Below are 12,069 nucleotides of genomic sequence, written 5' to 3'. Positions count from 1 at the left end.
GGGACCCTGGGTAAGATGCTCAATCTACATTCAGAAAGGCAAACGAGATGGACATCGGAAAAGGGAGAAAACAGGGAACAGGAGCCTACCACAGAGTGCCTCTGAAAGATTCTACCCAGCAGGGTATCAAAGCAGATGCTGAGACTCAGCCAAACCTTGGGCAGAGTACAGGGAATCTTATGAAAGAAGGGGGAGACAGGAAGACTTGGAGGGAACAGGAACTCCACAAGGGGAGCAACAGAACCAAAAAATCTGGGCCCAGGGGTCTTTTCTGAGACTAAATCTTAAAGAGGCAAATAAGCTGGAGAAAAGAGACTCAGAATTTGTTTTGGATTTTGTTTCGTTTTGTTTTTTTTTTTGAGACTCAGAATTTGAACATAAGCCATTTGGCCTCTGGGTCCTTGATATTAATCACAAACGAAGTTTCTATCTCCTATGTCCAGATACTTAGATCAGAAAGGATGGGTTTCTGATACAACTTGGCTGATTATTGTGTGAACAACAGCTAGATAATTTACTTCTGGTGTTTTTACTTAGACATTTTTGGCTGTCAAAACTGGGAGGTTCCCCCGGAGTCTAGTAGCTAGAGACCAAAGTTGCTTCCACAATAGTCTACAGTGTACAGGACAGCCCCCCAAGAAGGAGCTGTCTGCACACAAAGCTATCATGCTACGGTTAAGAAACTTTGACTAAACATTTTATATATTCAGACAACAGAGCCCCAAATATTCAGAATAAATTCAAGCTCCTGTTTAGCATAATAAGCATGCTTAACATTTTGCTTTATCTGTTAGTATCCACCCCCTCAAAAAAAAATCAGGATAAAAAAATGCCAACCAGTGGCTTTGCTGTTCAGAAGTATTGAGCCTTGGCCATTTGGGGAGGAAAACCAGCTCACAAAGACGAGCCACGGATAAAGGGTTTGGTTTGGCAGGACTTCAGGAACAGTATATGGTAGCGGAATAAATTCCTTTTGAATGAAGGCCAAGGCTTTCTGGTTTCCTAGTAACATTCTTCCCATATTTGAATTTTCAGCATCTTGACACCTATTTTACAGCAAAGTGACAAAAGAAATTTTAGGAAAAGACATTAGCAGAGTTCTTTGGAGAGGGAAAGAAACCTCGAGAAGATCTGGTCCGGCACCTGTCCATCCTCCCGATGTAGGGTGCCATACTCCAACATCATCTGATGCAGAGAGGCAGGCTGCCATCTCCAGAGCACCAGCACATTTCCCCAAATACCGCTGACTTCATTTTCTGTTGGTCTGCTACTCATGGGCACGGAGCCTGTCCCGAAGTGGGGTTAATATACCTGATGAGACCCCACTGGAGAAAACTAAGTTTTGTTTTTTTCTTTGCTAACAAGTATCAGCTGCACAGATCTTGGTTAGGGGTGGGACTTCCTCCCCTCAGGGCTGGGACCAAGCCTTGTGCATGCTGCCACAGTCTCTGAGTTCATATGTGCATTGGTCCTGCTGTGTCTGAAAGCCAGTTTCCTTGGAGTCATCCATCACCTCTGGCTCTTACAATCTTTCCACTTCCTCTCCCACACAGAGCCCCAAGCTATGAGGGGAGGGCTAGGATGAGTACATCCCATTTAGGGCAGAGAGTTCCAAAGTCACTGCACATTGTGGGTCTAGGCTTGAATTCCAAGATATTGAAGCAAGAAGAACTTTCTCTGATGGTGGCTGAGTGTGGCACTGAGTGTGCCTAGAGCAGCTTGCCACCGGGAATCATTTTACTGCTGGGTTCCTTTAGGAAAACAGTGGTATTTGGTTTTCTCTGTGGTGCATGGCCTATCCACCCTCAGGTTCTCGGCCACCCTGGCAGTTCCACGTTGTGGAGTGGGTCTTCAATCTAGCAGGAGAGGCTTGTTACTCTGGGGCACACTGGTGTCACTGTTGTGCCAGCATATCCTGCTCTAGCAGTGTTTCTTTTATGAACTTGGGGGCCCTTGTATTTAATACAGATATGTTAAGAATTGCAACATCCTCTTGGTGGATTTTTCCTTTGGTGATATGTAGTGTCCTTCCCTATCTCTTCTGGTTATTTTGGTTTGAAGTCTATTTTGTCAGGCATTAATGTGGCTTTGCCTGCTCATTTCTTGGATCCATTTACTTAGAAGATCTTTCTTCATCCTTTCATCCTTAAGTACCATTTCTCCTTGGTGGTAAAGTATGTTTTTTTGTTCGATGTATTAGAAGGATGGATTCTGTTTTCTAAAGTTCAGTGGGTGACACCAAGGAATGGAGATGGCCTAGGAGAAAAGTCTGGTTCTTGACTATAGTCTTAAAAAGTTTTGCAAGAAAACTAATAGTCTAAAAATATTGACTACTCCAACATGTCCATATCAAAATATCACAGACTAAGTGTCATAAAGACCAGAAGCTTATTTTCTGGAGGGCAGATTTCAAAATTAGGGAGCTAGAAGCCAGTTTGCTGTTCAGGCACTCCTTGTGAGAATGGGTTAGGAGGGGGCGCCAGATATTGTTTCTTTGGTAAGTGCATTAATCCAGTGACAAGAGGCCCACTCTCACCAGGCGCCGTGGCGGGTCCCTGCCATTTGGGAAGCCAAGGTGGGAGAATCACGTGAGTTTAGGCCAACCTGAGCCACACAGAAAGCTATTACCTCAAAAACATCTCCCCAAACAAACAAACAAAACCACCAAACACCAAAACCAAACTATTCTAATACTCAGGGGCTAGAACTTTACGTATGAATTGGAAGGAGCATCTACAAACATTTAACCATAACACTATGGCCATAGACATGTCAGCATTTACTGTGAAATGGTGTCAGTCCCGGAATGTTTCCAAAATATCGGGAGTCTTTAACCAAATAGACAAATCACCCATACATGTGAAATTTTCCCTTTCTTTCCATCTTAATCTCACAGCTAAAATTCTAGGCAGAGATTATAAAGCAGATATAAATAGAATGAGAGCATCATTATATGTAATTTGGAAAGTGTTTCACTGGCATACATCTGCAAGCACTTCAGGAACACTTTCAAGCTGTGTTTACATGATATTAAACATCTGGATGAAAACTGAAAAAAATAATCAATTTGGATTGAAAACAAAACAGAAGTACAGATTTCAGTGTCCCAGCCCCTGGGATTCTGCATGCAGAGCTGGTCCTCACAGCCCAGTAATGAGATAATGATGCAGAAGAAAGGGCCACAGAAATGGCCAAAGGGCGAAGGGGGCTTCTGTGGGAAGACAGACTTTAAAAAAGAGAACTCTTTATGCAAGCAAAGAAGGGATACGATCAGAGACTAATGGAGAACATGAGCCATAAAAATCCAAACTTCTGGAGCCAGGAGGTTTAAAGCTTGAAAGCAATGACTTCAATTCAACTGAAAATCCAGTAAATCCTTGTTATCAGGGAAAGGCTCTTTCAGGAAACTCAAGCTTCCAAATAGTCAATAAATTCTAGATAGTTAAAAGTTTCACCGTTTATCTTTCACTCTTGTATGTAGAAAGCTTTTTCCAAACATGGAACTTACTTCCGGGCCCCTTTTGGAATTCTCTGGGATATATTTTACCATGGTTGCTGCTTTAGCTCAGTGTTGCGTATGCTTGGACTTGGTGGGTCCTGGGTAATGGACTCAGGGTGCTAATATATTTCCATTACCATCTCTACTTGTTAAGAGTTTTCTTTTCATTCTCCCACTCCTTGGCTTTGTTCTGGTAACTTGTGTTAGGATAGGCTCTGTCAGAAACAGACCCGGAAATAAAAAGCTGATAAGATGTTTTCTTGAGAGCTGTTCCCAGTATGTCCCAGTGGGCTGTCCTCCGGCCAGAGAAGGGGAAGGCAATCCTCTCTGATCTACTAATTGGAGGCTGTTTAGCTTGAGGGCATCTGGAGCTCATTGCTCTCAACCTCTGTGAGGCTGTAGGGCTGGACCTCAATGGAGGAGGAACTCAGGCTTTTTTCCCCATCCTGGCCATTGTTCATTAAGTGTTCTTCTTTCACTTCTACTTTCAGAGGCCCGAAGTTCCCTTCAGTGAGAAGAAAGCCACCAAGGTGGCAGGAAATGAGAGATAGGCCATGTGGGCATGGAAGGAATTATTAAACACAGCTCTGGTACCCTACTACACCCTCTTGTTCTCATGCCCAACAGAGTTTGGGGGGGGTGAAGAAAGAAAACTGGACAATGAGTAAGAGCTTAAGAGATTTACCAGTAATATTTTCAAGTAGCTTGGGACCTTTTTTCCTGATTTCCCTCTGGTTCTTGGCTATCGTTGCAATAAGTTCTGTGAGGAAACTAATTGTCTAAAAATATTAGAGTCACTCCAAGAAAAGCCAATCAAATTAATTTTTTTAACAAAGTGAAAATACAAAAAATGGTAACTTATGTTAGGCAAATTCCCCAGAAATTTATAGTGACTTCTTTCTGTTATTTCAGGTAATTGGTAATGGCCATATATCAAAGTACCAGGGTATAGGTAGGCCTCAATTTCCAAGAAAGAGACCCAAATGAGAGTGGTGAAAATGAGGCAAAGCATAGCTCACTGCCTTTGGCACAGACGGCTCTTTGTTTTAGAGCCAGAGGGGAAACTTCAGATCAGAGGATATGGAAGGATCCAGGGCACAAAGCATTCTGGGTTACAAACAAGTTTATCTTCTCTACTCCTTCTCCCTACTCCTCTAGCGGAAGGAAACTTGACCAGAACTGACTTAGGATCATGTGGAGACTGTGGTCCTCAAGACAGGCATCTGAAGAGGTCAGGGAGAGATGGGCAGCCCTTGGGTTACACCCAGCTCATGAAGAGGTAGGAGAAGAAGCCTAGGCTCTAGTTTAGTACCCCTGGGCCAGAACGAGGCTGGTGAGAGTGTGCCAGCGTAGAGGGTGATGTCACAGCCTGACAGTTTTTGTGCTTGTGGTCCCCGTCGCTCAAGAGGCTGAGGTAGGAGAATCACTCAAATCCAGTTAGAGTAACACACAAGAATCTATCTGTTAAAAGTCACAGTCAAGAGTTATGAGAGGTTGGGTAGAGGAAGGAAAAAGTTAAATTAGGAGACTCAGGGGAGAATTGGAGTTAGAATTTGATAGGACTTTGGATGCCAATCAGAAATGATACAAAAATAATTAAACAAATCTTATGAGCAGGAGTCTGGGAACTCAAAGCCTTTGGTCATATTGAGGACTTTAGGAAGACAGATTGCTCAGAGCTGAAGTTGAAAGCCTGCATCACACAGGGCCTGGCTTTCACACAAGAGGAGAGGAAGGCTGTGCTCTTGGGTTCCAAAAGCTACCCCCTTTTTTCTGCCAGTAGTTTCCCTTCTTGATAACTCTTGCTGAAACGTCACTTGTATGAAAGGAGAAAGCAGTTGTCATGTACACTGTTTTTCTTAATGGAACCTTAATATTTGATCACTACATTTAATCAAATTTAGTAAGAGAAATTAAAGTATGAATTCCAGGAATGTGGAAGAAGAACTGAGTTCCTGACTTTTCAACAATGATGTGCCTGAGACACAATCCACATTGGGGAAAGTAACATGATTTGGAAGGCAAGAAGAACACAAGCCAACTGGAACTCTGGTGTCAGTAAGCTTTGTCATGGGGGTGGGAGGAGAGCTAGCCTGCTCGACAAGGTCACTTTGACTCGGATATTATAACAATGCGTCGCACTTTGGAAAAGCTTTAATAAATCCAACCACGTATAACTGACTACATAACACAAATTTGGCAGAGATCTAAAACCCAGCAAAGATTGATACTAACAGCCAAAGGAGAAAATTGCTGAAGCACTGAAAACTTCCATTCCATGGATGATATATATATTTGAAGAGAGAGACTTAGTTGAAGAAGGCATCAGTTCCCCTGGAGCTAGAGTTACAGGAGGTTGTGAGTCACCAGAAAATGAATGCTGGGAACCAAATTCAGACGCTCTGCAAGAGCAGTAGTGCCCTTAACTACTAAGCCACCTCTCCAGCCCCAGATGATACGTCTTAATGAAAATAAATGTGATATTCTTAGCTAAAGAAAGATTCCCACATTCGCTGTAGTGTTTGAGGTGTGAAGATGTTCATATCAGCAGCCAGGAAGCCAGACCATAACAGGAAGAGTACCAAAGGTCCTGCTAACAGGTTATGGTGTTAACTTATGCCCTTTCTCAGAATTATCAAAGGTTTATGGCAACCAGACATCAGACACAGAGCTTAGAAGATTCATCCAGTAGAATTGTCCATGGCTTCAACCAGACAAATTGGCTTTGAGGGATCAGTGACAGGACAATGCCAGGGGAGAATTGGGAAAGAGAATGCTAGCTAGACTGAGGAGAAGAATGAACGGTTTGAAAACCCAGAAAAGAGAGGAGGGAGAGGAGAGGAAGAGACAAGGAAGTTGAAAAGAGGTTTGGTTAACTCCTGCTTCTGGAAACAGGCCAGCAGCTGAGGGGAAATGAGGGGAAAGAGAAGTTTTAGAGAAAGAATATGCACTATCAGCAGGAAGTAAACAGTAATGCCAGCAGGTAGAAGCCCCACAGAGGAGAGGATAGCAAGATGGCGCTTCTTTAACTAGGTCAGTGACCCGCTTCTAGCACGACCTACCTACCTGCCCCTCACTCCAGGCAAGGCACTCTATAATTTCAGACATGTTTCTCCCTGTCTAGAGTGGTGAGGTTAGGCTGAATGACCTTGAGCACCCTTCCCCCCCCCATATTCAACATAGACATTATGAAATCGGAGACTTGCATAAATGAAGCCTTCCAGATCAGAACACGTATTTAGCTTTCCTAAGGATAAAATTTTTGAAGAGAAGAATAGAAGGTTCCACTCAACACTTGGCAAGCGACATTTGTTCTGTATAATAATTAGCAAGTAAGCATTATTTGTCATATAATTATAATAAAATTAAAAAGGGAAAATTTAGGGCATTCGGTTTTCCTTTCCACAGTTCAGAGGGATGATTAACATAAACCATGGGAGAATGGTGTTGAAGGCGTATCCAGGGGAAGGAGCCAATTTCAGAAAAAGAGCTCTGGTCTAGAAAACCTCAGGAATTCTGGGTTCGGCTCTCACCTGCCACTCCAAGCACTTGGACATGCAGTTTCTCCTGTGCTTCGACTGGTATGAAAGCTGGAGACCAAATTCAGACGCTCTGCAAGGGCCCTTAACTACTAAGCCATCTCTCCAACCCCAGATAATACATCGTCATGGAAATAAATGTGATATTCTTAGCTATAAGAGGATTTTTCCACTTCAGGACTAGGGTTTGAAGTGTGAATCCTAAAATAATTCCAAAGGACTCCTAAAGATCTGGAACTCTAGCCTCCACAATATCTCTGCCATGCAGGAACCATTATTCTTATGTCTAGGTCCTAATGAAGACAAATTAGAAAACCATTTTATCTATTTTCAAAGAAGGTGAAATGTGTCAGGGAACTGGCTACACAGGTCATGGAAGAGTCAAGTCAAACAGGGCTAGTGAGGTGACCTGGACACCAGTTGCAGCAGGACCACCTTGCCAGTCTGGGTTGGAAGAAGATGCCCTTATAGCAGCCCAGATGCTGTGGTCACCTGGTGGAACATGGAGTCACAGAGGAGACACAGCTGCCACCAGAAAGCTGAGACCCAGGGATGAAGGACTGGGAACAAGGTCCTTGATACTCATTGCCCTCCCCTCCCCTCCCCCGGTCTTCTGATAGCTAAAACAGAACTAAGCAAACAAAAACAAAACCTACAAAAGCGGAATACTGTACAGGCGACAAGGGGACATTTTCAGAAGACACTCATTCTAGTTTGTTTTTGGTTACTGTGACTAAAAGCAACTTGGGAGGAAAGGCTTTCTTCACCTTGTAGTCAAGGCTGTAAGTTCAGCAGGCCAGAGACCTGAGGCATGAACCATGGAAGGACACCACTGGATTTCTCCCAGGCTCAAACCCAGCTGCTGTTTTTATACAGCCCTTGCCCCCTTGCCCCCTTGCCCCCCTGCCCCCTTGCTCCCTTGCCCCCTTGCCCCCTTGCCCTCCTTCCCCCTTGTCTTCTTGCCCCTCTGCCCTCTTACCCCCTTGCCCCCTTGCCTCCTTGCCCTCTTGCCCCCTTGCCCCCTGCCCCCCTGCCCCCTTGCCCCTTTGCCCCCTTGCCCACTTGCCCAGGGATGGTACACCCACAGGGGACTTGTTCTTCCTACATCAATCAGCCATCAAGAACATGCTCACAGATGCCCACGGGCCAGTCTGATGGAGGCAAATCTTCCTTGTTCTCAAGTGCAAGCTGACAACAATGAGAGTACAACTAGTAGAGTCACAAATGAATTTTTTTATTTCCCCTCCCCCCCCCCCCATTTTCCTGCATTGGAAAGAAGAGGTGGGAATCATAAAAGCGAATTTTTGCTAGAAATAAAAAATGTGAAAAGAGCCTATCTTCTTCCAAGGCTGTTTTCCAGCCCCTTGTTCTGTTAGTTCAACACTAAACTACCCTGAAGCAAGAGCACCTTTGGAGCCATGATGGTTCTGGCAGAAGCTGCCTTTATACCTTGAGACAAGTCACTAATGATGAGGTTGTCTTGGATCTTCCTCGTCTTCTGGGTCAAGGCCACCTCAGCCCAGAGAAAAGCACTTGAGTCTGGAGTCAGAGCCTTACAAACCACCTTCCCCAGAGCCTCCTCCCTTCTGCTGCTGTCAAGAGCTTGGCAGACACTCCCTCTCCATCCCCCAGGAGGAGACAAGCAAGTGAGTCACGGCCCTGGCTCAGATGAAAGGAGTACTATTTCCTTAGCAGAAATGGATTTACTTTATTTTCTGCTTCTTGACACCTTACAGATAGGTGTCCTTTTCCCAGTGGATAGGCAATGTGCATAAAAAGTGAACAATTTTGTTTGCTGAAGTTAAGAAATGGCCAATGAAAATTAGACAGTCCTGTGTCTTAGGAGCTGCCGGGCTTCGAAGATGTAGTGGAACCCCCGAGGAAGGTGGTTTGTAAGGCTCTGGCTCCAGATTCAAGGCCGAGGAGTGACGCCATCCTTCTAAAAACACACAAAGGCACTACTGAAATCTAATTCCCCTTTCAGTTCCCAGACTTTTAAAGGAAAAAAAAATGACAGGATGGATTTGTAAAGAGAGGATTCCACCTTGGATTTCACTGCCTTCATGGGGTCATGGTCACGAGATACTGTGCTAAGGGCTTCCTTCTCTAACACTGGTTTTGCCATCCATCCGGAGGTGCGGGTAATGTGCATTCTATTAACATTTCTCTTTAAACGCATATGCCAGCAATCAGTTCCCTTTGTCTTGTCCTATGACAACAGATTGCATTCCATAGGAAACTAGAATGGAGACATGATTTAGTTTGGCTCTCCCTCTGCCATTGTTTAATCGAACATACACTATTCCATTCTGCATCTGTCTCATTATGCAGAAATGCGGGGCTGACTGAATAGGGATCACTACGTGAAGACTTTTCGAGGCACTTTGATGAGTTTCTCTTTGTCTGCGGCCGTGAACACTTACCTCTGAGCTCAGATGAGCTGGTTTTCAGGTCCGGTGAGCAGATAGGCACACTCTTGTTGGCAATGTGTATTCCAGGACTTTTCCGTTGATTTCAGCACAAGAAGGTTTCTGTTTGATTTTTGCTGTTAGGCACTGAACTACATAACACTCACAAAACACCTGTCCATGACAGACACACAGACAAACGAGTGGGAGCAAAAACAGACCTACCACGTGCAAGGAAACAAAGTCTAAGGCACAAAAAACAACTCACATTCTTGTTGTTGAATTTAAACTCGGCATTGAAAGAAGCTCTCTGCGTGTGTGTGCACGTGTGCGAGCGAGAAAGAGAGAGAGATCCGTGGTGCTGGAGGCTGAAATCAGAATCGTAGTCGTTTAGACATGCTGGGCAAGCATCTATCGCTAAGCTGCGCCCATCCTGACCGCCTTTTAGCCCAGGGCACCACTCTGTCATGGGAAGTCACGGCCGTTTTCCTCTGTGAAGTGGCTAGAGCTAACTTTAAACATTTTTTTTACTCGATTATTTTTTTGTGGGTAGGGTCTCACCCCACAGGACAGTCTGACCTGGAACTCACTATGCAGCCCGGGCTGACTTTGAACTTGTGGCGAAAAGCCCTGTCTTAGGCTGCCAGTGCTGGGATTATGGGCATGAGCAATCAGCTCTAGGTCATTTTAAGTGACCCAGCCATTTCTTTTCTGACCATTAACTTGCACCCAATTTTGCAAGCCCTTCTGCTTTTATTTAAAAATAAAAATAGGGTTTCATGTTCATCTATTTTTTTTCCTAAATGAGACCCATTAGACCAAAGAATTCACGCTTTTCCTTTTTTATCAACCATTAACCAGCATTGGGCAGTTCCTTCCACACTTACTACGGCTCCTCTTCCATGGTGGACTGTGAAGGAGACTGAGAATTTCCTTAAATCCAAGTTTTATCACCAGAGCAAACGACTTCGGGCTTCTGGGAAACTTTCCCCTAGAACAATAACTAGAGCTTTAACGATGCTCTGTGAGAGTCTTACCAGACGAAGTGGCTACCAGCTAGATGAGAAGCCAGCGCTTGCCTGGCTCACTGGGCCACGGCAGTAAGTAGCAGCTGTCTACTCCAGGAGACTTTGATTTCAGACCCCCTCACTGGACTGAGACCCAAATATTGCCTTTGTAAACTGGGGGTAAGGAGAGGTTGGATCTCTGCAGCCACCAAATTTCAGCTATGTTTCCACTATTCTAAACGCAATCGCAAATGGTTCAACCGTTGCTTCATCCCTGGGGCTCAGTTCTCACAAAACGAAAGCCCAGAGGGCATTCTGGGAATCTGACACCTTTAGGTGGGCCTTCTCTCCCTGACTTCTTCTCCTTCAAGTCAATAGTTTGCAATTGCTGTGGGAAGTTTATACTCGGAGAGAATCAGGCTTGAGGTTCCGTGAATTTTAAAGCCCGCAACAGAGGAATACAAAGCCTGCAAGAGAGGAATACAATAAAGTCCATGAATACTCAGAAATTAACAGCAACAGCTTTTCTGTTCGATGCTTCTTCTCCTTTCTGGCTTGGTCCCTGGATTAGGTAATAAATTACTTTTTTAAAAAAAAGAAGAAAGTGAAAGTGGATGTTGAGAAAGTTCAGTACTTTGCATTCAGTCCCATAATGGTGTGTGTATGTGTGTGTGTGTGTGGGGGGGGGTTCTTCCCAACTTCAGGCCAAAGGAGGACATCAGGTGTCCATCATTATCTTACTCCCTCCAGATAGGATCTCTCACTGAACTGGAGCTAGGCTGGCAGCTAATCCTCCTGTGGCTGGCTTCCGTGGGGGTACGTGCACTTGGGGGCGGGGGGGCGGAGCACGCAGGATTTTTAAATCCAGCCCCGATGCTCCAACACCAAGCCTTCTTATTCACGACGCCATCTCCTCAGAAGAGAAAACGGTTTTAAAATCAATTCATGCCTCTTGAGCTGGAGGCAAAACTTGGCTCAGCAGCCTGATTGGCAGGGCGGGTCCAGCCTTCCATCCAGGCCAATTCAGGCTGGGCGCTCACCCAGCTCTCAGAACCAGCTCCACAAGCCACGCCCACACCAAGAAGGGCTGAGAGCCGAGTTATCACTACCTGACTAGCTGTTTACTTCCTCACTAGGCATCAGGCCCTCCCTCCGCTTGTTCAGCGCGAGCGAACCGGCTTTACACTTTCCATAACATCCCCGCCAGACTATTAGCTCGCTCCCTTTGCTCGGCGAGGAAACAGACGCACAGAGATCTCGCTCACGGTGTCTGAGCGGTGAAGTTGAACACTAAAACGCGTGCAGCCTCACGACCCTACAGCCTAACAATAACCGCTCTTTAAAGTGGACAGAGGTACTTGTTCACTGAACAATCTTACAAACTTTGCCACACCCAAGAAGACCCGCGCCACCTCGCCGGGCTCCCGGTGCAGGGCTCCGGGTGTGCAGGAACCCGGGCTTCTTGATGCCAGCCGGGAGCTGTGGGGCACTGGACACTCCTCCTTTCCCTCCCTCGCACCCTCCCTCCCGGCTCCAGCCCCCGTCACCTCCCCTCCCCACTCCCCCCCCCCCCCCGGGCTCTCCCCTCGCCTGCAGGCGTTGGCGGGCGGCGGGAG

This window comes from Meriones unguiculatus, chromosome 1, assembly GCF_030254825.1.
Source record: "Meriones unguiculatus strain TT.TT164.6M chromosome 1, Bangor_MerUng_6.1, whole genome shotgun sequence".
NCBI classification, from domain to species: domain Eukaryota; kingdom Metazoa; phylum Chordata; class Mammalia; order Rodentia; family Muridae; genus Meriones; species Meriones unguiculatus.
Note: the sequence above shows the minus strand (reverse complement) of the source record.